The 26,902-nt window shown below is 41.4% G+C and overlaps 1 protein-coding gene across 4 annotated transcripts in view; it reads left to right on the top strand.

The window, feature by feature from the left end:
* RBM47 (RNA binding motif protein 47) overlaps window positions 1–26,902 on the top strand; it is a 172,089-nt gene that overhangs the window by 24,845 nt on the left and 120,342 nt on the right. The gene's annotated exons all lie outside the window — the stretch shown is intronic.

Here is a 26,902-nt window from a genome sequence, read left to right as displayed (position 1 = left end):
GTGGTACTTCCTGTTTGGGTTCTGAAGTCCTGCTGAATTTATTGCTTTCTCTTTTGGGGGGTATCTGAACTTTTGGGGAGTATCTTTTTCTAATAATTATTTTAGTTATAGAGCACAGTCTTTGTCAGTTCTAATTATTTGCTGAAGTTAAAGTTGATGAACCCATTGGTATCAGAGCCCTATAAGGATAGATTCTCCTTCTGACTGACAGACAGAAGACATGCTGATATGATACATTTGCAGGTAAAGCACAGAACAGAAGGATGCTGGAGAGTGGGTAGAAAAAGAATATAGAAACCCTAAATCAAGAGGTTTTTATAAATAGTTTAATTTATTGCCTTATCCTGTTACATCATTTTCGGCTTTTCATTCCTGCAGAGCATTTGTGATGTTTTGATTCTTTAAAACAGTATTTTAAAAGTTCTGTAATTTTGGTCAATGATGCTTGCTTTCCAGTATAAATTGAGGCAAAATTCAATGGTTATTCCGCTACTTATATTAGTAGGAGTTAATTGAAATTATTTCTAATCTTTTGATCCCTGTCACACTACTCTGCTGTGCATTAATACACAAAAGAATTTTCAGAAAGCAACTGTTGGGGCCTAGCATAGCTCCCTGCCTTAAAAATGTGCCATTTTGTGAAGTTGTATTAGCAATTTGTATACTAAATTGACCACAAGGTGCTGTTTTAGAAAACAGACAGTGCTTTAGGCAGAAGTAAAATCAAGATGTTTTGGATAAGAGATGTGAATACATTGTTGCCAGGTACCTAGTTCTTGGTGCTTGAGATCCTGAGGGAAATCTCATATAGCAGTTCAAAAATTGAAAAAAAGGTTTTCATGGGTAAATGTTTGTTTATTTGTTACTGATATAGTCATTAGTGCAAATAGAAATGAACTGGAGCACACTCATTTTATGTGCCTTCGTTTTTACTTCTACTGAAATATTTCAGACCTACTGAAAAGTACAAGGAATGGTACTTTTCCATTAACCCTGTGTCCACGGGCCAACATAAGGAGTAAAACACGAGAGAACTGAAGCCCCTTGCAAACTGCACCCAATCCCAATCCCCTTCCTCTCTTCACAGGAGAGGTCTCACCCAAAATGCAGGGATTATCACTCCCTGGCATGGCTTCTTGCCTTTACTATAATATATATGGTATAAACCCATATATAACCTGTTGGCTTACTTAATGGTTAGGGAAAAAAATCAAAAGAAGAATAATCTTTTGTGACACCTGAAAATCATATGAAGCTCAAATTTCAGTTCCATAAATAAAGTTTTATTGGCATACAGTGTAAAAACACACTGTCCCTGGTTGCTTTTGTGTGACTTGGCAGCTCTGAGTAGCTGGAATGGAAACTGTATGGCCTGTAATGCCTAAAATATTTACAATTTGATCCTGCAAAAAAATATTTGTTGACCCCTTGTCCAGCGTGCGCACACACACACATAAACACAGAGTACATAATTTGGCTAGAGAAAGATTGATGTGGAGGTCTGTGTGCCTTGGCTGGGAGCAGGCTGAAGTGGACAAAAAGCTTTTAAAAAAAAAAAAAAATTTATTTGGCTGCACCGGGTTTTAGTTGCAGCTTGTGGAATCCAGGTCCCTGACTAGGGCACCCTCTTAGCCCCTGGATCACCAGAGAATTCCCTCTCTGGTTTCTTGAGAAGAGCAGTGATTGACCATTCCCCTCCCATCCCCCTTCCCCCGGATGATTACATTGTGTTCTTCTGCTCTAAGCTTCTTTTCCTCTTATGCTTGGTTTCCCCACCCGCATGCCTATAAAACCAACAAATTCTGTTTGTCCTGTGATAGAGAGAACAGCTCCAAGGATAGTCACCTCTTCCCTCCAGAAAGTTCTCGGCTTAGCAGTGTGCTGTCTCTTCATTTGGCACACTGAGTTCCCTTGGACTTGCCTTGTCTTCTTTCTCCTAGAATTCTGGCTTATTGTACCCTAAGAGATTATGTCCACACCAGCTGCAGAGACAGGCAGAGGTCAGCAAAATGTAATTGAACAAATGCCCTTTTAAACATAAATTTATAAAAAGTTGATGAGGAATTTCAGTTCGTTTTGCAAAAATAATGATACCTCTTGTTTTTTGACAATGGATCTTTTCCTTTCCTAAGCCAGAATTAAACAGATATTTGTTCCAACTTGATGATTTCCTCTTCTAATAATAAATGAATAATGGATGGTGCTGTGCACTCCAGGGGTGCCCCATGGTGAGCTTCATGGACTTTGATGCCAGGTAGCCTGTCTGTTATTGGGGAGACTCTGGAGTTCCCTTAGGATAGAAGAGGGGAATAGCAATCTGGGGTGTCTGCCACAAAAGTTAGAATACAGAGAGCAATGATACAGTCTTCAGTCTGAAGGAGATTTTAAGTAGGTGAAATAAAAACTGAACAATAGAAAATGATAAATACTACAGGGTAAATACAAAGTAGAATGAGATAAAGACTGTAAGAGAGGTACAGAAAAGTTACTGGATTGGAAGGGATGGAGAGATGATTTCCTTCTGGGGACAATCAGAAGGACTTCCTGAAGGAGGTGGCAGGGGAAAACAACAAGGGTTTGGATCAATGGAATTTAGAGCAAGAATTTTCTCGGCCATGGGGACAGCATGAAGAAAGGTACTGAGGCAGAGATATTGGGTGGCAAATAGATAACAGATCAGTCTGACCTTCTATGAAGGGAAATAGATGAGCAGAGGAATGAAGGAGACTGTCTGGTGAGGCAAGGCCTTGAATGCCAGGTAGAGGAGTTTGGTAGCCATGACCGTTTCTCTAATCCTGTTTGAAACAGGAGTGCCTGTGGAATGATCAGTCTGAGCTCTGGCTTCTGCTGCACCACAAGGCCTTGGCTCTTTCTGTCTGGGTCTGTCGTCACTCCATGCAGATTTGCTGTCTCAGTACGGAAGATGGTAAAGACACCGGAACGTGCTGTTTCACAGAATGCTTCCAAAAGAGCCAATCTGAGCAGATTGCGTAAGGGCCCCCATCGCTCCATTATCATTTCAAATCAGGAGAAATATCCCTGACTATAGCGGAATTTGCTGTCCTTTGTGTTCCTCACTTTTCCACAGTTCTGGTCAGAAAAGAGGCCAGAGTGGAAATTTTCATGTTTAAAGTGGGTGGAAGAGGGGAGGAGAGAAAAATAAGAGATTTTTCTAAACTATTTCCTTGGGTTGGTAGGGACACACATTTATGAGGGTCTCTTTCTTTTAGTATAGTAGTCAGGTATAATTCAAGGTTTCCATCTATGAAGGTGGTTTATTGAATACAAAAATTAAATAGTGTTTTTATAATAATGTGTATCCTAAATAGTTTCCATTGATACCAAATGGGATGGGGAGGTTAGTAAACTGAATTAAGCTTCAAAATGTCATTTCAGTGAGGAGAGGAAGGGGCAACGATTCTCAGGTGTGTACAGCTTGAGACCTGGGTCAGACTCACTCAGAGTCCAAAGCCTGAGAATCTGCATTTTGATATATACCTGAAATGAAAGCGTTTTAAAAATGTTTTTATTATGGTAAAATATACCAATATAAAATTTATTATTTTAACCATCCACTCTGGAAATTTTTCATCTCCCCAAACTGAAACTTATTAAACAATAATTTCCCATTTTCCCTTCCCCAACCTCTAGCAACCACAGTTTCACTTTACTATGAATTTGACTAGTCAGATAACTCACAAGTAGAATCACATGGTATTTTGTCTTTTTGTGACTGGTGTATTTCACCTAGTGCAGTTTCCTCAAGGTTCATTTGTAACATGTCAGTATTTCATTCCTTTTTAAGACTGAATAATATTTAATCTCTGTGTGCTGCTGCTACTGGAGCTAAGTCGCATCAGTCATGTCCGGCTCTTAGCAACCCCACGTGTGGTCCCGCATTTTGTTTATCCACTCATCTGGATGAGTCTTTTTATCACTCGTTTGGCTGTTGTGAATAATGCTGCTATGAATACTGATGTGCAAGTACCTCTCTGAGTCCCTGCTTTTAATTCCTTTGAGACTATACCTAGGAGTAGAATTGCTGGCTCATGTAATAATTCTGTTTGATTTTCTGAGGAATCACCTTGCTATTTTTACCAGTGATAATGTAATGTAACCATCCTTTCTATCTACTTCCAAAACACATTTTCATCACCTCCAAAGGAGACAGTGTATCCATTTAAGAAATCACTGTTCACCTCACTTTCCCCTACCCTCTGTGTGTGTGTTAGTCGCTCAGTCAGGGGGTCTTCGCTAACAAGGGATTGAACCTGGGTCTCCTGCACTGCAGGCAGATGCTTTACCATCTGAGCTACTAGGGAAGCCCCTACTCCTTCAGTTCAGTTCGGTTCAGTCGCTCAGTCGTGTCCGACTCTTTGCGACCCCATGAATTGCAGCACGCCAGGCCTCCCTGTCCATCACCAACTCCTGGAGTTCACACGTCCATCGAGTCAGTGATGCCATCCAGCCATCTCATCCTCTGTCGTCCCCTTCTCCTCCTGTCCCCAATCCCTCCCAGCATCAGAATCTTTTCCAATGAGTCAGCTCTTCGCATGAGGTGGCCAAAGTACTGGAGTTTCAGCTTTAGCATCAGTCCTTCCAATGAACACCCAGGACTGATCTCCAACCCCTTAGTGACCACTTATCCGCCTTCTGTCTCTATGGATTTATTTATTTTGGATATTTCATATTAATGGCATCATACAATATGTGGCCTTTTGTGTCTGGCTTTTTTCACTTAACATCATGTATTTGAGGTCCATCTATGTTCTAACATATATCAAGACTTTCTTCCTTTTCAGGTTTGGATAGTATTTTATTGTATGGCTAGACCACAGTTTGTTTGTGCATCTGTCAATGGACATCTGAGTCGTTTCCACCCTTGGGTGTTGCTTTTTAAGATAGCCACAGCCAAGTGGTGTGCATCAAGTGAGAGGCAGTGTGTCCTCGGCTTGGACACAGGGGCCCTTGCTCCAGGAGGAGGGACCTCTACCAGGACCGAATAGTCAGCTGCATAAGAGGTGGCAGATGGGCAGTTCGCGGGAAAGTGAAGCTCCCAAGGCATGTTCTGTTTGTTCTTCCATGCGCTGCTGTTCTGCCCAATCTTTAAACGTTGAATCAGTTGCACACATTTAAACTTGGAGAGACTTTTTTCTCTCTGTCTCTATCCCTTCCTCCCCACTCAGTGCACCTGGCTTTCTGTCTTGTGAGAAAACAATACAAAACAAAGCTTCATCAGTACCTGGGCTAGCAGCTACCACCTAGTACCACCTAGCAACTACCAGCTAGAGTTGGGTGTGGACTTCCACCTTCTGCCCACTACCCTTTCCAGGTAGTCACAGCCCTCACTCCTCCTTAGTAAGGCCAAAAATTAGAACATTTGAGTGGCTGTTTTTTCTAATTAATGGAATTAGAGGAAAGTGAAAGATGGGTTCATGTCTCTATCAAGAGTAGAAAAAAGAAATGAAACTAGCTGCTTCCCTCGAGGCCTTGCATGCCCCCACAGGCACTGAGGATTCTGTCCTCTGTTTTAGTGTTCATCACTTTCCTAAATACTAGAAATAAGGGGGGAAAAAAGTTTTATTGAGATATGATTCATACTTTGTACAGTTCAGCTATTTAAAGTGTACAATTCAGTGGATATTAATATACTCACTGATTGTAGCCATCACCACAGTCAGTTTAGAACATTTACATCACCTTGAAGAGAAACCTTTAGTTATCACCTCTATCCCCCTTGCTCTGCCTCAGACCTAAGCAATCTCCCATCAAATGTGAGGTGGGGGCGGAGCTGCACCTCCAAGCTTATGGGATCACAAACCCATGCCCTCAACAATGAAAGTGTGGAGTCCTAACCACTGGACTGCTAGGGAATTTGTAAATATCAGAATTTTTAATGGCACTGCAGAAGGGGTTGAAAGGGAAGCAATGCTAGGGACTTTCCTGTGGTCCATGGGGTTGCAAAGAGTCGGTCACTGCTGAGCAACTAACACTTTCACTTTCAAGCAGTTCATCACTATAGTACTTTGGCCTCACTCAGAAGGGGTGAGGATGGAGATGATGGAAGCTAAAATAAATCTCCTTGATCAAAGTGTAGCTACCACCACACCTGGGAAGCTTGTAGGTTCTCAACCCAGCCAGTGAATTTCTATGTGAATTTCAGAAACAAAACCATTCGTTTTATAGATTTGTTCCTTCCTTTGTGCGCTGTGGGGTGCTTTCTTTGTATGCTTTGTCCTGTCCAACTTCTGTGACCCCATGGATGGTAACCCCCCAGGCTCCTCTGTCCATGGGATTCTCCAGGCAAGACTACTGGAGTGGGTTGCCATTCTCTTCTCCAGTGGATCTTCTTGACCCAGGGATTGAACTCAGGTCTCCCCTATTGCAGGCAGATTCTTTACCATCTGAGCCACCAGGGAAGCCCCAATGTAACACTACTCAGCCATAAAAAAGAATGAAATTTTGCCATTTGCAATAGCAGGGATGGACGTGGATGGTTTTATGATAAATGAAGTCAGAGAAAGACAAATACTTATATGTTATTACTTATATGTGGAATCTAAAAAATACAACAGCTAGTGAATATAACAAAAAAAGACTTATTGATGTAGAGAACAAACTAAAGGTTACCAGAGGGGAGAGAGAAAAGGGTAGGAGAAATACAGGGGTAGGGATTAAGAGGTACGAACTGAGGTATAAAATAAGCTACCAGGATATATTGGAATATTGTACAATACGGGGAATATAGCCAATTGTTTTATAATAATATGAGTGGAGTATAACCTTTCAAAATTGTGAATCACTATATTGAATGCCTATAACTGATAATATTGTACATTAACTATACTTCAATTAAGAAAACAAAAAGACATGGTTGGTCATCTGGTGAGGAAAAGTTCAGCTGGAAGTAGACATATATAAAGACCTTCCATGTGTTGTCGTTACTCTCACTGAGGGTTCAATTGTGGCGTTTTGAATCCTGAAAGAGAAATCACCACAGAAATAATTACCTTATGGGAGAACCATTGAATTTTAAATGAGGAATCCTCAGGGATCCTGGAATGTTCCCCCTCAAAATCTGCCAGACTCACCTTGCAGGCTGTCTTATGTTCCTGTTGGCTTCAGGTTGCCTTGTTTAAAGCAAGTGAAGATTATTGGTTGTTTATCTGAAATTCAAATATCACTGGATGTTCCATTTTATCTGGCTGCCTTCTTTGTCCACAGCCCGATATATCTCATGGCTCCATGTCTGCTCTGTATCACTGGTCCTTTGAGTTGCAGGGTCTGGGAGGGCTCTGCATACTACTCAAAGAAGTGCAACTTCAGGGGGCCAGGCACTAGGCTGGGGTTCCCTTATCCGGTTGACATGGCCAGACCCCTTGAACTGGCCAGGCAAAAGAGTGATTTAAAAAAAATAGATGCCAGTCATGGTGCTGTCTGGCAGCAGCCTAAATTTTGGGCCTGGCTTCATCACTTTGACCAGAGGCAAGTCACTATAATTCCTTGGAACTGCCTTTTCATCTTTTTACTTCCTTGAAATGAAACCAGTAGAAATGCCAGTAACCAGCATTTGTTTAGGGCACTACCATTTACTTGTCTAGTGTAATTAGCAACCCTAATTAGTGTGGCATTCATTCCCCTCCCCGCCCTGGGCAGCTCATTTAATTCTTACAATTAATTATCTTTGAAGAGTGTCATTATACCCCTTATGTAGACAAACCTCTGAAGGGTTAAGGAAAGAAAGCCACTCAACTCTCTCCAAGATTTTATTTAGTGAAATCAAATGAAATTAAACCCCGAAACATGCCCGAAAGGGGAAAGAATTCGTAAAAGTGGCTGGATAAAGCAGTCCACTTACTGTTTTTATTCTTAGTGTCCATGTTCTCCCTGCCCCCAGCATCTGGTGCCTGGCACACAGTTTTAATATGTTTACTGAATGGGTAAATGTTTGGAGGGCCTCTCAGGTAGCTCAGTGGTAAAGAATCCTTTTGTGATGCAGGAGGCACAGGTTGGATCCCTGGGTCAGGAAAACTCTCTGCAGAAGGAAATGGCAACCCACGCCAATATTCTTGCCTGGGAAATCCCATGGACAGAGCAGCCTGGCGGGCTACAGTCGATGGGGTTTCAAAAGAGTCAGACATGATTTAGCGACTAAACTCACTCAAATGTTTGGAACCACAGGGAAGTTGGAGGAGTCGGGGCCTCTGGTCTCTTCTTTAGTGTGATTCCCCACTTCACCCGCCAGCTCCTCATTCAGCCCTGCTTAAGGTCCCTGCGTCTGGTCCCAACCTGTTAGTACTTCAGTCCTCAAGGATTCCCCAGTCTAAGGCTCGGAGTCTGTTTGAACTGTTCTTCCATTTATCCCTTTCCCTCTGCTTGTCTCCCTAGATAGCTAAATCCTCTTTATCCTCCATCCCATTGCAAGTCCTGCCTCCTCCACCAGGACCTTTCCAGCTATCCCAGCACACTAGAATTCTCCACTCTTGACTCTTCGAGCAGTTAGTGTGTATCACGCATTTTAGCTCACAGCAGAGCAGGAAGTTCCCTTTGGTAATATTTGGACCAAACCCCTCATTTTATGGATGAGGACACCGAAGACCTAGGAAGTCATGTGATATGCCCAAGGCCACACTGCTATCTAAAATTTGTTTCATTGCTTGTGCACAGCTGTTCTGAATCTCTCCCCAACCCCCATTCACCCCATCGTGGTGCCATCTTGCATTTACCTGCTGTGTGTATATATGCACTGTCTATGGCAAGGAAAACCCAGAAAACACCCTTAAAAGGGAACCCAGGTCTTCCAGATTGGCAATGGAAAGGGTCACCCTTGGGGAGGGGTGCCTGGTCCTTCTAGCTAAGACTTACTTCGCACGACCAGTTATCACTACCACCCCCTTCCCTACCCAGCTGTTCTCAGGAGCCCTTCTCCCCACATCTTGAGTCCAAGCTGGATATAGGATACTTGAAGGAGTGGAATAGCATAGAAAGTTACGTCCAACTAGATACTCTAACAACATAAGGCTTTTCCTCGTCTAGTTGGACCTTTACTTTTTGTCTCCTTCCTTCACATTTACATGAAATGGAGGTTGCCATTAACACCTTCTAGAAATGTGACTCCACACATCCAAGAGAAAATCCCAGACCTTAGGAGTTTCTGTTCCTGGTGGTCGAAGGTTAATCTTCCAGGTTCTCTTTCTGATGTGAAGGACCTCTTCTTTTCAGTGTGTCTAACATTAAGGACTATGGGATGAGGTTCATGACATTGTACAGGAGACAGGGATCAAGACCATCCCCATGGAAAAGAAATGCAAAAAAGCAAAATGGCTGTCTGGGGAGGCCTTACAAATAGCTGTGAAAAGAAGAGAGGCGAAAAGCAAAGGAGAAAAGGAAAGATATAAGCATCTGAATGCAGAGTTCCAAAGAATAGCAAGAAGAGATAAGAAAGCCTTCTTCAGCGATCAATGCAAAGAAATGGAGGAAAACAACAGAATGGGAAAGACTAGAAATCTCTTCAAGAAAATTGGAGATACCAAGGGAACATTTCCTGCAAAGATGGGCTCGATAAAGGACAGAAATGGTCTGGACCTAACAGAAGCAGGACCTAAGAAGAGGTGGCAAGAATACACGGAAGAACTGTACAAAAAAGATCTTCATGACCCAGATAATCATGATGATGTGATCGCTAATCTAGAGCCAGACATCTTGGAATGTGAAGTCAAGTGGGCCTTAGAAAGCATCACTACAAACAAAGCTAGTGGAGGTGATGGAATTCCAGTTGAGCTGTTTCAAATCCTGCAAGATGATGCTGTGAAAGTGCTGCACTCAATATGCCAGCAAATTTGGAAAACTCAGCAGTGGCCACAGGACTGGAAAAGGTCAGTTTTCATTCCAATCCCAAAGAAAGGCAATGCCAAAGAATGCTCAAACTACCACACAATTGCACTCATCTCACATGCTAGTAAAGTAATGCTCAAAATTCTCCAAGCCAGACTTCAGCAATACATGAACCGTGAACTCCCTGATGTTCAAGCTGGTTTTAGAAAAGGCAGAGGAACCAGAGATCAAATTGCCAACATCTGTTGGATCATGGAAAAAGGAAGAGAGTTCCAGAAAAACATCTATTTCTGCTTTATTGACTATGCCAAAGCCTTTGACTGTGTGGATCACAATAAACTGTGGAAAATTCTGAAAGAGATAGGAATACCAGATCACCTAACCTGCCTCTTGAGAAATCTGTATGCAGGTCAGGAAGCAACAGTTAGAACTGGACATGGAACAACAGACTGGTTCCAAATAGGAAAAGGCTGTAATTGTCAAGGCTGTATATTGTCACCTTGCTTATTTAACTTATATGCAGAGTACATCATGAGAAACGCTGGACTGGAAGAAACACAAGCTAGAATCAAGATTGCCAGGAGAAATATCAATAACCTCAGATATGCAGATGACACCACCCTTGTGGCAGAAAGTGAAGAGGAACTAAAAAGCCTCTTGATGAAAGTGAAGGAGGAGAGTGAAAAAGTTGGCTTAAAGCTCAACATTCAGAAAACGAAGATCATGGCATCTGGTCCCATCACTTCATAGGAAATAGATGGGGAAACAGTAGAAACAGTGTCAGACTTTATTTTTTTGGCCTCCAAAATCACTGCAGATGGTGACTGCAGCCATGAAATTAAAAGACGCTTACTCCTTGGAAGAAAAGTTATGACCAACCTAGATAGCATATTCAAAAGCAGAGACATTACTTTGCCGACTAAGGTCCGCCTAGTCAAGGCTATGGTTTTTCCTGTGGTCATGTATGGATGTGAGAGTGGGACTGTGAAGAAGGCTGAGCACCGAAGAATTGATGCTTTTGAACTGTGGTGTTGGAGAAGACTCTTGAGGGTCCCTTGGACTGCAAGGAGATCCAACCAGTCCATTCTGAAGGAGATTAACCCTGGGATTTCTTTGGAAGGAATGATGCTAAAGCTGAAGCTCCAGTGCTTTGGACACCTCATGCGAAGAGTTGACTCATTGGAAAAGACTCTGATGCTGGGAGAGATTGGGGGCAGGAGGAGAAGGGGACGACAGAGGATGAGATGGCTGGATGGAATCACGGACTCGCTGGACGTGAGTCTGAGTGAACTCCGGGAGTTGGTGATGCACAGGGAGGCCTGGTGTGCTGCGATTCATGGGGTTGCAAAGAGTCGGACACGACTGAACTGAACTGAACTGAACTGAACATTAAGGAACACAGTCTTTAGGGAAGCCGCCCAGCACCACCACTGCTCAACAAGAGTTTTTTTTAACTGCAGACTTCAACAGGGTGAACCAATCAGATCACAACACATTTATCTTCACATTCGACATGTTCTGCAGAGAAGTGGGAGATGGGGAACTGGCCTTTATGGCATCTCCCTAACACGTTAATTCTCTGATGAGTACCCTCTGTTCTCTTATGGATTCCTGTCCTAAGTCTTTTAGCCATAGGTGCTGAGCATTTAATGAATCTTGGTTGAACTTAGTGGATCTGACCCATCGAGTATACTTTAGGGAGGAAGATTAGGGTTGGGCAAAGAGGGAGGGTGGTGGGGGAAGAGAAGAATACCACTCTGCTCACCACCTTCCAGACTGCCAAAGAATGCCCACTCCACTTTTGTTCCTGAATATATTCATTCATTCATTCATTCATTCAACAAATATTTCTAGAGTGACTGCCACCTGCCAAGAATTATATTCGGTGCTGGGCATCAAAGTGAATAAAAATAGCCTCTGTGCCTGCCCTAAAGAGCTATGTTCTCTGTATGGCGCTTGATGGATGATCTGTTGTGACCTCATTAGTAGCCAAAGGAGCCTGGTTAATAAACCATGCTCCCTCATGTGCTGAGACACCTTCATCTTCTGGAGATGCCTGGGTTTACTTTGATTTGTTGTGAAGCATGAATGCTAAGATGAGTTTTGCCCTGAGAAGCCCCAGCTATGTGGTTACTCTGGTTAACCAGCACGGCCAATGTGAGGCGAGAAAATAATAGGTGGTTATGTAATGGATGTGCTTTTCTTTAAAGGTCAGTTTATTAGAGCCTAATGAAACAGTTAGGGATATATATAGGGTGATTTAGTTGCTTCCTTACTTCTACAATAAATGTCACAGTTTTGGATGACTATAAACTAGTTCTGGTGCTCTGAAATGAAAAAGATACTAAGAATGAGGCTCAAAGGAACTTGATTTATTTTCCCCTTTTCATTTTTTATTTGGCACATGTGTTCCAATTCATACCAATTTTTTCCTCTGTGCATAGTAAAGTTTTAAAATAAACAGCAGCAACCCTGTTTTGCTAGTTTAACTAACATGGAAACATCTAATCCTCTTAGTTTTTTTGATTTTGCAAACAAGGATTTGTTGGGATAAAATCTTTAAGCAGTCCAGTCACATGAACTAGGTATTCATTTAATGGCCCCAAGTACAACCTGTTGGAAAAGCAAAGTAATGAATTAATAATATTCCTCACAGTCATTTTCTCTGCCTTATTTTTCAATCACAGGGTATTCAACGTTAATGGAAGTAGTGAACGCAAAGTTAATTCACCCTGTAAATTGAGAATAGTTGCCTCACATTATTAGCCAGCATTACTTTCAGCTTTTTGACCTTTCCATTCTGAGCATGTGGGGAAAAAAACCATTATCTACAGCTACAGCCGTGCTTTCCAGTATAATGACCACCAGCTACTTGTGGCCACTGAAATGTGTGTGGCTAGTGTGACTGAGCTGAATTTAAAATTTTTAATTAAATGTAAAAATGGAAGCAGTGTATTTTGTTTGTTGAACACAACTTTATTGGGAAGCTTATGTTTGGAGCAACCTGGATATGTGAGTCTACATTTTCAACTGTAAATTTTATGCAGTACTGATTATTTCCAATGAGAATGTAGCATCCAAATTGCAATGTGCTATCAGTGTAAAATGCACACTAGATTTTGAAGATTTCATAAAAAAGTAAAATATTTCATTTAGTAGTTACTAATTTTTATATTGATTACATGTTGAAATGATGTTTTGGATATATTGGGTTAAAGAAAATATATTAAAATGAACGTCACCTGGTTTTGTACTTTTAAAAAGTGACCACCATAAAACTTAAAATCACATAAATGTCTCGCATGAATTAATATAGAACAGCACTCCTCTGTTGGATTGGAATGAAAGGTTCCATGTCATGGTCCACAGGGTTCTCACCAGTTTACTTGGTGAGAATATCACAATGAGCTCAGTTAAAACACAAACAGGGAATTCTGTGTCATAGCAAATCATAACATATATTTAATAATTCTGTTTTTTTATTTTTTAAGCTCGTCAGACCCAGGTGATCTTGGGATATCTTTGATTCCAAAACTGCATCACATATTTAATCCCATTTATTTTAGGAGAATCTCAATCTAAACTTTGGAACTTTAAATAACTTTTAATTGGTTAAAAGAGCCAATCAACAGTATGGTTTAATGAATCTAATTATAGATAACTTTATAAAGCACTTAAATAATATTTTATCCTGTAATCACCAAAGAAATTATGATTAGGACTTCCCTCGTGGTCCAGTGGTTAATACTCTGCAGGGCGCACAGGTGCCACCCCTGGTCGGGAAAGTTTCACAGGCCTCGCGGTGTGGCCAAAAAGAAAAGAAAAGGAAAAAATACCACATACACACAAAATGAAATTGTGGTTAAAAACTCAAATTTTGGAGTCAGGCAGACCTGGGCTTGAATTACTGATCTGCCATTTTCTAGTTGTGTGACCTCAGACTAGTATTTTAAACTTGTTAAGCCTTGATTTCCTCATCCATAAAATGGGACAATAATGTCCCTACCTGATAGCATTCTTATAAAGATTAAAACATGTAACCCATATAAAGTGCCTGGCATATGAGAAGCACTCAGTTTGTTCATAATTATTGAATTATGAGGTTATTATTGTTGTTGTTGTTATTAAGGGCTTTATAAAGTATCCAACATTGTGTTTGGGGACCCAGTCTGCCATGTTGCTGTAGTTATCTGCAAGGCTTGGTCAGAGCTTCATTCGTTTACAAGTTGTGTTTAATGTTACAATTACTTGTTCTCTCTGAGTCTTATTCTTGACTTTTCTTTCTTCTCCTTTTCTCCCTCCTTGTTCTTTGCCCCATTCTGCAATTAGCCTTTGATCCTGAAGTTTCTCTTCTTTTACTCTGTACTTGGCACACTCCATAACTCTCCTAATGTTTCATTTAGGAGTATGTATCGAGCACTTCCTATGTGCCAGGCTCTCAGATAGGTGCTCAGAATACGAAGGTGAATATTATAACAAGGCTCCTGCCTTCGAGGTGCTCAGTAACCAGTTAGTCCAGGGGGAGAGTTATGTCTGATTATGTCCCTCAATACCAATTAGTTAGCAAAGCATACCAAGTCCTCTGCAGTGGGTTCCCGGTCCCCTGTCTGTCTGATGTCTCCTCCCAATGCCACTTTCTGTACTATGACCCAGTTATTCCTTACAAACTATTGACATTTCCTGAACACATTGTTCTGGCTTCAGGCTGTATCATGTGTCTACACCAGACCCCCTAAGTGTTTCTTCTCCAATTTTAAGTCCTACTCTCAATACCTGTTCATTTATCAAAAACAATTCAACTGTCATTTCCTCTGAGAAGTTGGTCTAATCACCACCCTGGTAGAATCCATTTTCTCATTCCTGCCCCTGCCCACACTGAACTCTCCTCCAACTTAGGGACATTTAATTATCTTTTTAAGCTCTCCCACCATCACCATCACCACCACCACCTCCTCCATCCACGTCCACCACCATCACCACCACAACAACCACCAACCCTCTTCAACCAATCACATACTTTGAATGCTCTCTGGGTTATCTTTCAAAGCGTTTTCTGTCAGTGGGTTATGAGCTTTCTTCTTCTGAAGTGCTAATTCAACCCCACTCCCACCCCACCCTTTCTCATCCTTTCAGAAACAGATTGTACCAGGAAGAAGTCTTCCGCTAGGAAAGCAAACAAACCATCTCTGTGGGATGCTTTCAAATTCTCTCTGTCTTCCCAAATGGTGCCCTGCAAAGCTCAGCACTCTTCAGTGACATCTCATTGTATTTAGAATAAAACTCAAACTCCTCACCGGGGCTTCTTCATCACAGGACCTCTGGCCACTTCCCCAGCCTCAGCTCTTTCATCTCTGCCTCCATCACCAGATTTCTGTTCCTGAATTAAAAGCAACACGAGCAAACAAACACACTTCTTCCTGGCAGACATTTGCACAGGACACTTGTATTTGTCTGTGCCTAGGGTCCTTTCCTCAGATCTCCACTCGTGCCCCTCCACTTCTTCCAGTTCTCAGCACAAGTGTCTCAGAGCCTTCTCTGATCCCTGTGAGTCTCCATCCCATTGTCCAGCTTTTACTGCTGGGCAGAGCTTACTGTTGCCTGCATTTTTTCAATTTGTATACCTGGTCCTCCTTGCTAGCGGGTAAGCTCAAGGTTCCCCCCATTTCCGGCACCTAGCACAGTGCTGACATCATAGCAGGCAGTCATTAGACTTTGGTTCTAGGAGCTTGAAATCTTGGTGAAGCATCCTCAAATTAAGGTGTGGCCCCCGCCCCCCAGCCACTTCTGCTAAGTTGTTTTGACACTATCTTTTGGAGTGGGTTGGGAGCAGCTACATCAGTCAGATTCCGCCCCCCGTAGGAAACAGATATACACTCACCAGGGTAATTGAGGAGAGATTCGTAAAGGGATTATCAGGGTTTAGGGAAGCCAGCAAGGATTGTGAAGTACTGCCAAGAACCCAGAGAAAACAGAGACCCTGCCAGGAGCCTTTGGTAAAGGGCCGCAGCCACCCTTCTGTCACCCAGAAGGGAGGTAACCTCGCGAATAAATGCCCTGATGACCTTTCTCTACTGCCAGCCTCTCAGTGTAACCCTCCATAATAGCATTTCAACAGTGCCCCAGTGCTTGACACACAAGGATGATATGTGGTTATTTTTTGTGTTGTCTGGTTGCTTGTTTTAGTGTATCACTTATACCCACAGTCAGAAAACTCCCATTTGCTTCCTAAGTTAGAAAATATTCTCTGTAGGGAAGTGAACACTTGATGAATTTTCCAGGGCACTTTCTGTATCTGGGCTGACTCCAGTCTGAGGTTGATAGTATTATTCGGGGGTTAGTGATGCAGCATTGTCCTGTCAAGTAATATATTTTAGGAGAAGAAAAAAGTGATTAAATTTGATGGTAAAATAAAAGTTGTTCTAACATAATCTATTTTTTACTGTTTGTTGAAAGCTCTTGAGGTAGACCATGAGTCCCCAGTGTAACAAAAATAATAGCTGACTCCTTTGTGCCGCTACTGTATACCAGGCCCTGGAGTCCTTGACATGACATCTAACAAGCTCATGGAGTTGTTATTATTGTCACAGTTTTAAATATGAGATGGTCTTAAAGTTATCAGCAAGAAAGGGTGATTCAGGATTCAAAATCACATCTGTCTGAAAGTGAGGGCCAGGTTCTTGCCACATGCATAGACGCCCTTAAACAGGACTACTGGAGTCCATGTTGGAAACCTGCAGTGGGGTAAGGGTGGGACTGTGAGCTGGTCAACTAGGAGGACAGGACCGAGGACGTGTGTGACTCACTGTGGCTCTGCCACGCCATGGGAGGTCAGCACTGCAGAGTGAATGAGGTGCGGCCGGGACCAGGGGACAGGTCGACTGACGCCATTCGTGAATGCCTGTGAGCCAGCCCCCAGCTGCTTGACTCACTGGCAGATGCTGTCAACCATAATCTCAAGCCTGTTCTCCCTTTAACGAGTAGATCAACTGTCACTGTGCTCTGATCACAGAGCCTCTGCCACATGTGGGAGGGTCCTCGTTGCTTGTCCACAAGGCCCTCCTGTAATGTTCTGAGGAATTCTTGGAGCCCTGAAACAGGAAGAGGATCTAGAGTTTTAGGTTTCAAATGAGGAACCCAAACTCATTTGTTGTGCAGTTTGATTATCTTTCACAACTGAGAGAACGCACTATAAAGTTGGAGGAGGAGAATGAGGAAGAGGAAAGGAATTAAGCAGACAGGTAAGTTATTGGATTCTAGTTGTGGTATTTTTTTTTTTTTTAAGTAGAAGTAAACAAATTTAGAAAATGTCCATGAGGTGGAATTATTTGACTTTGCTAACTAAGCAAAGTTTAGTTGGAAAAAGATTTCCTAGTGGAAAGAAGCCCATGGTATTTGGCACACTGGAGTTTAGACAGAACTAGAATTTAGGAGCACTCTGAAAAGGATTTTTGGGCTCAAAAAACTATTAGATATTGCTTAAAATTTTCTCTATCATAATGATTAGTTTGGGAGAAAATGCTTTTTATTTCTGCTGATCAATAACTACCCTAACATCCATTTTCTCAACATAGTAACTCTAAAATCTTTGGAGAGAAAGATCCACAGAGGAAAATGCTTCAGAAAATTTCCCCAGAGTTTCTTGTCCATGTGGATTTACCCATGCATGTGGCAGAATTGATCTGATTTGAATGACCTCCGTAAAGTGGGTCCAGTGAATTATCTAATTCTTCCTGAAGTCAGATCTTATTTTTTGTAATTACTCTAAAATGTTATCAGTAGCATTTTACCTACATAGACAGTCAGAACTAGTAGATTCTGTTTAATTTAGGGCTTTTGTTCATTGACTGTAGCTATTATGTTTTGAGCACCTACTATGCACCAGGCATTGTGCCAGGCATTTTATGAGCATTAACTTTGTCAGTCCTAAGGCTTTTTAGACATTGTCCTCTCCATATCCTAAGTAATATAGTCACTTGAGAGTTTACGGTGAAAGAAAATATATATATATATATATATATATATATATATATGTATGTATATATAAAGTTTCCACTGTTTTCCCATCTATTTCCCATGAAGTGATGGGACTGGATGCCATGATCTTCATTTTCTAAATGTTGAGCTTTAAGCCAACTTTTTCACTCTCCACTTTCACTTTCATCAAGAGGCTTTTTAGTTCCTCTTTACTTTCTGCCATAAGGGTGGTGTCATCTGCATATCTGAGGTTATTGATATTTCTCCTGACAATCTTGATTCCAGATGGGGAAACAGTGGAAACAGTGTCAGACTTTATTTGGGGGGGCTCCAAAATCACTGCAGATGGTGATTGAAGCCATGAAATTAAAAGACGCTTATTCCTTGGAAGAAAAGTTATGACCAACCTAGGTAGCATATTCAAAAGCAGAGACATTACTTTGCCGACTAAGGTCCGTCTAGTCAAGGCTGTGGTTTTTCCCGTGGTCATGTATTGATGTGAGAGTGGGACTGTGAAGAAGGCTGAGTGCTGAAGAATTGATGCTTTTGAAGTGTGGTGTTGGAGAATACTCTTGAGGGTCCCTTGGACTGCAAGGAGATCCAACCAGTCCATTCTGAAGGAGATCAGCCCTGGGATTTCTTTGGAAGGATTGATGCCAAAGCTGAAACTCCAGTACTTTGGCCACCTCATACGAAGAGGTGACTCATTGGAAAAGACTCTGATGCTGGGAGGGATTGGGGGCAGGAGGAGAAGGGGACGACAGAGGATGAGATGGCTGGATGGCATCACGGACTCGATGGACATGAGTCTGAGTGAACTCCGGGAGTTGGTGATGGACAGGGAGGCCTGGTGTGCTGCGATTCATGGGGTCTCAAAGAGTCGGACACGACTGAGAGACTGAACCGAACTGAACTGATATATAAAGTTAAGAAAACTAAAAATGAATGAAAGTAGAAAATGGAGTCAGAGGGAGACCATTTAATCAACAAGTAAGTGCTAGGGAGGAAAAAATATGATACTTGTGCGTTTCTTTGTTTCTTGATCAGGGAATAACACGATGTACTATATCTAATCTCAAGATTTGTGCTGAAGTAGGAGAAAACCCCAGAGTTTGAAAGTGCTTGTTGATAAGGCAGAGATCTGGGGCTTTTGGTTTCTGATTTGGCTGTGTTCCTGTCTCTCTGTAACTATAGAGTTATTCTGGACATTTTTTTTAAAGCATGAAACACCCAAAGAGAGGATCAGGGAAGGGAACACAGGATTTTTTAAACATTGGGACAGAGGAGGTGAGAATAAATGGCAGAGAGGAACATCTTTCTTTTTTCATAAAATCTGAGAGGTACCTATCTGCACTTGTCTGGATTGTCAGACATGTGAACTGTTTCCAGAACTGTCTTCATGTAACTGTTAACTCCTTGGTCTTTCTGAGGCTGCCTGCAAGGTGTCTAGTCTGCTAATAGGGTGTTAGTCAAGGACCCTCGTGAGCAGGCATTTCCACATTTGAAGAAGTTCCCGTGCCCTCTGTTGGACTGGGGTCACCAGCTCACAGAGAGTGGGAGTGTGGAGGCAGTTATTAGCTAGTTGGGGTTTAGCCTCTTCCCAGAACTGAAACTGGTCCCCATCCATTTGTTGGCTCAGCACTCGAAAAAGGCTGTTTCAGGAAGCAAACCCACAAGGAACTAAGAGCACAGTCATGTGTTTATGAGTGACGCATTCAGGGTGTCTGCTCCAGCACATGCCCTCAGGCAACCAACTGCATGGTGTGGGCTCAAAGTTTATGATGCATTAGGGTGGGAGGGCATTTTCTCTAAGCCACTTTCCTTTTCCTGAAATGGCTTGAGTGATAGGTAGTAGCATCCAGCATGAACTTCAGAGCCAGCCTGCCTGAATCTAATCTCTCATTACCACCAGCTCTGCGACCCTGGCAAAGTTATTTAATATTATTCTACCTCAGTGTTTTCATCTGTAAAATGGGCTTCATCATAGTAATACTTGATGGGATTTTTGTTACTATTATATGAGATAACACACACACAGTGCTTATAACAGTGCCTCTGTGTGTGTGTGTTAGTTGCTCAGTTGTGTCTGACTCTGCGACCCCATGGACTGTAACTTGCCAGGTTCCTCTGTCCCTGGAATTCCCCAGGCAAGACTACTGGAGTGGGTTGCCGTTCCTTTTTCCAGGGGATCTTCCCAACCCAGGGATCAAACCCAGGTTTTCCACATTGCAGGCAGATTCTTTATCATCTGAGCCACCAGAGAAGCCCCATAACAGTGCGTACAATATGCTAATTGTAAATGTTTAGCAAGAAAGAGAAATAACTGTCCGTTGCTAACCTCAGACAAATGATTTCTCATTGAGAGATTAGTATGCTACATTTATTTTCTATTTTCCAATTTGTGAATTGCTTTCCTGTGACATTTCATGATGTCCTTTGATTAGAGGACAGGCAGTAGTTAGAATATTTAACATTTTTAAGAAATAGGAGAGTATAATGTTAGGACTTCCCTGGTGGCTTAGAGGGTAAAGCATCTGCCTGCAATGCAGGTGACCCGGGTTCGATCCCTAGGTTGGGAAGATCCCCTGGAGAAGGAAATGGCAACCCACTCCAGTACTCTTGCCTGGAAAATCCCGTGGATAGAGGAGCCTGGTAGGCTACAATCCATAGGGCCACAAAAAAGTCGGACATGACTGAGCGACTTCACTTTCACTATAATGTAGGAAAGATAAGGGGAAAGGTTTCTACTCTCAAGAAATGCATTCCATTGCCTGGAGTGCTTCCCCAAGGGGAGTTTAAGAAAGGTAAACCAGGAGGGCATGCTGATTGCATACCCTGCCTCTTAGCAAGGTATGTGGTCCTCCAGGGCAGCAGTGTTTCCAGGGCTCCTATCCAAAGAAGATTCTGGACCCCTGGCCTGGGTGGGGGTAGAACAATGAACTGTTGACAAGCCAGAGACCCAAGAGGCTCCATCCTTCCCACTAAGACTGATGCCAAGATAGTCTTCAGATACAGAGAGCATCTGAAGAATCAAACCCTGTCTTTCTCTCCTGGAGCCAGATCTTAGGAGCTTGTTACGTGAGAAAAGGATCAGAGAAATCCATGAAGGAACCAGATTTTTTCTCTTGTGACCAAACGACACTGTGCTCTGGGTCAACAGAGTGGCTTTACTTCTCCTCTCAGTACTAAAACCAGGACTGCTGCTGCTGTGCTGGGCTCAGTTGTGTCTGACTCTTTGCAACCCTATGGACTGTAGCCTGCCAGTCTCCTGTCCATGGGGCTGTAGCCACCCAGGGCCTCTGTCCATGGGATTTTTCCTGGCAAGAATACTGGAGTAGGTTGCTATTTCCTACTCCAGGGGATCTTCCTGACCTAGGAATCGAACCCTTGTCTCCTGCTTCTCCTGCATTGCAGGCAAATTCTTAACGGCTGAGCCATTGGGGAAGTACTGGGCAAATCCATGGGAGTTGGTTACCCTGGCACACAGCAGGCCCTGATCAAAGTGGCCTAAAGGGAGGCTGAAGACAAAGCTGTTACTCAAATTTCAGGGCCAGACACCTTGATGATGTTTTTTTTTTTTTTTAGATAGCTACTTCCTTATAGGTAGCTATGGTAATAATACTCCATTTGTGAATTGTAATATTGGTTGAATCTTTCTGTGTGGCCAGTTCACACCCTGCCCTCGACTCTCTCACCCTCTCCACCGAGGCCAAGGTGTCTTAAGCCTGCCTGGCAAAATTGATGTTTTGGATTGTTGTGAATGTTGTCTGGTGCATTGTAGAATCCTTAACGGTATCAGTAGGCCCCACCCACTAGATGCTGCCTGCACCCCCCGCCAAAAATGTCTTATGTGCTGTGCTGTGCTTAGTCGCTCAGTCGTGTCTGACTCTGCAACCCTATGGGCTGTAGCCTGCCAGGCTCTTCTGTCCCTGTGGATTCTCCAGGCAAGAATACTGGAGTGGGTTGTCATGCCTCCTCCAGACGACCTTCCCAACTCAGGGATCGAACCCAGGTCTCCCGCATTGCAGGCGGATTCTTTACTGTCTGAGCCACCAGGTCTTTGGCCATTGCCTAGTAACGTCTGGGATGGGGGGGCAAAAGGGCCACGATTGAGGACCATTGCTCTGAGGTCGATAACAGTGCCTACATTTTAGAAAATTGACCTCCTGATCATCTTTGTAATCTGTATGAGTCTCTCTTAATTTTTTTGTTCATTCTCTACAATTTTGCTCCTCTTCTTCTCTCCTCCTCCTGTCATCTATGATCACATGTTTACTTACGAAATTCTAAAACATACCTACGGAATACAAGTTTACCTAACAGACTAAAAGGGTCATTGAGTTTTCTCAAATCTGTGGAAATTCTTTCTTGTCTTAACTTCTTTTGTTTCCGTAGGGTGTCCTCTGAGGTTTACTGGAATTGAGTATATAAAAGTCTTTTAAGTTTTTTTAGAAAAACCATAATTTTGATCTTACTAGGAAGCTTGTTTCTTCTCATGGTGCTAGTTTTGTCTGGGCCACTTTTGAAACAATAAAACTGTATTCTCTGAAAAAGCTTTTGGAGGAACTTAGATTCTTAGAGAAGGTTTGAAATAATCTATAACGCCTACAGAGAGGCTTCAGAACTGAAAGCTATTTGTGCAATCTAGATTTTTCTACCTATTCAGTCAGCCTCATTCTTTCTAATTATTTAACTGAAAAAGTATCCTAAACACCATTCTTCAGTTACTGTGACAGCTTTGTGACAAAAGACCATCTGATCCACCTTTTAGCATTTAACAAACAAATATTTAAATCAAAGATGTCTAATACTATTTTTATACAGTTTTGCAGACATAGAAATTCCAATTATCTTTATTAAACTGTTCCAGTTTTTAATTACCCTCTAAATCAACATTTCTTCCTTTTCTTAAATGCTGAAGACAGTGTTTATAATATTTACTTTATTAGAATAAATTTTAATCCAATTATAAAAATAATGCAGGCCAATAAAGAAGCTGAGAACACAGAGGAGAAAGTAAAAATCATCTTAAGCCCACGCCCAGAGAGAATGCAGATAATGTTTTTGAAGTTATACATCTTTTAAAGATGCATATGATATATGCTTATCAGAGTCAGTCTTCTCCAGCTCCATTCTCACTTTCACAGTTTTGTGGCGAATTTTAATATATTGTACCTTTTGTTGTTCAGTGACTAAGTCCTGTCTGATTCTTTTCGACCCCATGGATAGCCGCAAGCCTGGCTACCCTGTCCTCTGCTTTTAAATGAATAAATAAAGTGTTTCACAGGAAAATTAAATTGACAGAATGCATACTGATGAAGATGCAATACTTTTTTCATTATTAAGTTGATTGTTTTGTTCAAACAAACTAGATGTGGATATCAGTTTTCTTAATTTCTTATCTATCCTTTGGGAATTTCTTTATATACATATACGTATAACATCTACTCCCCTCTCCCCTTTTCCTCAAAAGGCAGACTATTAGGTGAAGTGTTTTGTAACTTGTTTTTCTTTACTTAGCAATAGATTTTGGAGTTCTCAATTTCAGTACATTGAGATTCTTCACACTGACTATTATATTTATTTTTATTATTTTGGTTTCACCAGCTCTTAGTTGTGGCATCTTCCATCTTCATTGCTGCATGTGGGATCTAGTTCCCTGACCAGGGATCAAACCCAGGCCCCCTTCATTGAGAGCCCAAGTCTTAGCCACTGGACTACCAGAGAAGTCCCTCATATTGACTTAAAAAAAAAAAACAGAGACATAGTATTTCATTGTATGGATATACCGTGATTTATTTAACTAGAATCCTGTTTGATTGGTTTCTAGTCTTTTGCTGTTAAAAATAGTGCTGAAAGAAATTGTCTGTACATATCATTTTGCAAACGTAAAATATCTTTTGTAGGATAAATTCTCCAAAATACAATTGCTAGGTTAAAAAGTATATGCAATAATAATTATAATAGAGATATAATATGATAGATAAGTCCTGTCCTTCACAGGGGTAACAATATATACTCCCATGAGAAATGTATGAGACATCCAGTTTCCTCATAGCCTTGCCAACATAATATGTTAATATGTTACAGTAATATATGGAATTTAGAAAGATGGTAATGATAACCCTGTATGCGAGACAGCGAAAGAGACACAGATGTATAGAACAGTCTTTTGGACTCTGTGGGAGAGGGAGAGGGTGGAATGATTTAGGAGAATGGCATTGAAACATGTATAATATCATATATGAAACAAATCGCCAGTCCAGGTTCGATGCATGCTACAGAATACTTGGGGCTGGTGCATTGGGATGACCCAGAGCGATGGTACGGGGAGGGAGGTGGGGAGCAATTTCAGGTTGGGGAACACATGTGCACCCATGGCGGATTCATGTTGATGTATGGCAAAACCAATACAATATTGTAAAGTAATTAGCCTCCAATTAAAATAAATAAATTTATATTTAAAAATATGTTACAGTAAATTTGTAACATTTTTGGGGTTTTGCCAATCTGATACATGAGCAATGATATTTCAGTGTATTTTCAATTTGTGTATTTTTATAAAGGTTAAAGTCATCTGTACTTGGTCAGCGCTGTCTGTGTCCTGTGCCCATTTTTCTATTGGTTTATTGATCGTTTTCTCATTGCTTTGTATAAGCATTTTAGGTATTACAGAAATGAGCTCTTGGTGATTGAACTGTGAATATTTGTCCGTTGATTATTCATCTTTTGTTTTTGTTCTGTGGTTTAAATACATTTTGTATCTAGTTGAATTTATCAGTCTTTTATTATAGCTTTTGGCTTATGAGTCACCGTAGAAAGGTCTTTCTCATTTCAAGGTTTTAAAAGAATTCTCCCATGTTTTCTTGCAGAACTTAGAGTTGATCCATTTGGAATTTATCCTGATATGAGATATAAGGTATAAATCCAACTTTTCTAGATGAAATTCTAGATGTCCCAACACCTAGACTATTTGTTGAATAGTCCCTCTCTTCGTTGGTGTGAGATGCGCCTTTCATTGTCTAATAAATTTCCATATAGGCTTGGATATATTTTGGATTTTCTATTCTGTTTCAGTCATTGCTGTGACTGCTTATGCACCAGAATATGATTTTTGTGTATAGGTGTGTATATTTTATCATTCCATTTTCCCCTCTATTAGTTTGGAATTCTGTTTCTATATATGTATTTAGTGTTCACTTTGTATGTTACTGAACAGTTTCTATCTACTTTTCTATGGCTGTGCTGAGTCTTGGTGGCTTCGCGGGCTTTTCTCTAGTTGTGGCGAGCTGGAACGACTCTAGTTGTGGAGTGTGGTTTCTAGGGCACATGGGCTTCAGTGGCTGTGGAGCACAGGCTCGACAGTTGTGGCGCCGGGGCTTAGTTGCTCTGTGGCATGTGGGATCTTCCGTGCCCAGGGATTGAACCCATGCCTCCTACATTGGCAGGCAAATTCCTTACCCCTGAGACACCAAGGAAACCACTAGACAGCTTTTAAATTCATCTACCCACCTACTGACTTATGTCATGTGTTTTAATTCTCTTTATAGTATTTTTAATTTATGAAATACTTGTAAAACTTAATAAGACATGATCATGCTTGTTTTATGTAGTCAGTGTTTATTTAAATTTAACATTTTTGTAGTGCCTCATTATGGCCTGTACTCTCTGACTTCCCATCTTGGACCATGTTCCTTCTGCTTCTAGAACATCCTTCAGTGGCAGTCTACTTGTGACAAACTCACTATTCATGTCACAGAATATGTCATTATTCTGAGCTTCATTTTTGAAAGGTATCTTCGATAAGAATAGCATCATAAGGTTGATTTGCAGCACACTGAAGACATTATCCCACTGTTTTCTGGCTTCCGTTGATGGTGCTGAGAAGGCAGCTGTCTAATTATTAAGCCTTTTGATGATAATACTGCATTTTGCATGATAATCGTAATTGTTTATAGTCTGTCTAATAATTTCAAAATTATGAATTCTAGAGTCAAATTTCAAAATAATTATTTCTAGAGTTGTGTGAGTTTCATTTTATTTCCTGTATTTCTGCTGATTCTCACACACGTTATGTTGTACCTGGTTCACTTTGCCTGGATGCTGGATCCTGTATTTGAAAAAGTTTTTGTAGAAATTATTTGAGGTTTAGCACTAACTTATATTCTTCCTGGGTCAAACTATTTCTTTATTAAAACTTTCTACCGTGTTTCGGTGTTTGATAGTGCTAGTGGCCCTTCTATCAGGATTCTCCTGGTTATGAATTTTAGGATTCACTTAACTAGTTCAAAACTGCCCCTCCCTTAAAAAAAAATTCTATTGTTATTTTTCTGGAGGTGGACATGTTAAATTTATACATTAATGCAAAATGGCATCTCATGTTGAGTTTTTCCATTCAAAAATATGGTAGAGACAATATTTTTTAAAAAGGAATGTTGTTGGGATTCTCAGGTGTTTTATTCATTTTATTCATTTTGGGACTTTAGAAACATCTACTGAGGTCATAATAGATATCAGGGTATGGTTTAATATATAAATAGTCATTTTAGATTGTCTTATTTATAAAGCATGATGACTTTATCAAGGCTATTATATTAGACTCATGGCCTCTTGATTCTCCAGCATTAGCTTTTATTTGTCTACCTCTCTCTCTGCTGAGTCCTGCGCACCCTGAGGCATGTCAGACAACGGAAAGCTCTTTTGTCTTGATTCTATTAGACAAGCCCTAACAGAATTTTAGGGACACTGGATTGCAGTCCTTTCTTCAGACGCCTTTGCTGCGCTGCAGCACTGTTCGTGATACCCTGCAAGCATGCTTGCACTGCTTTCACAGAATCTCAGGGTCAGAGGCCACAAAGCACAGGGCTTCAGAGAGCAGGATCTGCTGTCTCACCAGACTCGCTTTGAAGTAGTGGCTGGACTTCTTCCAGCTTTGTGACTTTGGTTAGATAGTTCACCTTTTGAAGATCAGGTTTCCTCCCCTGGAAAATGGATGTAATAAGGGAATCTTCATTACAGTATTGCGAACATTAAATGAGAGAACCACATATTAAGTGGTCAGTAAATGTTAGCTATAATGTGCTTCCCTCATTTT

This window comes from Oryx dammah, unplaced genomic scaffold, assembly GCF_014754425.2.
Source record: "Oryx dammah isolate SB20612 unplaced genomic scaffold, SCBI_Odam_1.1 HiC_scaffold_3, whole genome shotgun sequence".
NCBI lineage: Eukaryota > Metazoa > Chordata > Mammalia > Artiodactyla > Bovidae > Oryx > Oryx dammah.
This window is presented reverse-complemented; position numbering and strand designations above follow the sequence as displayed.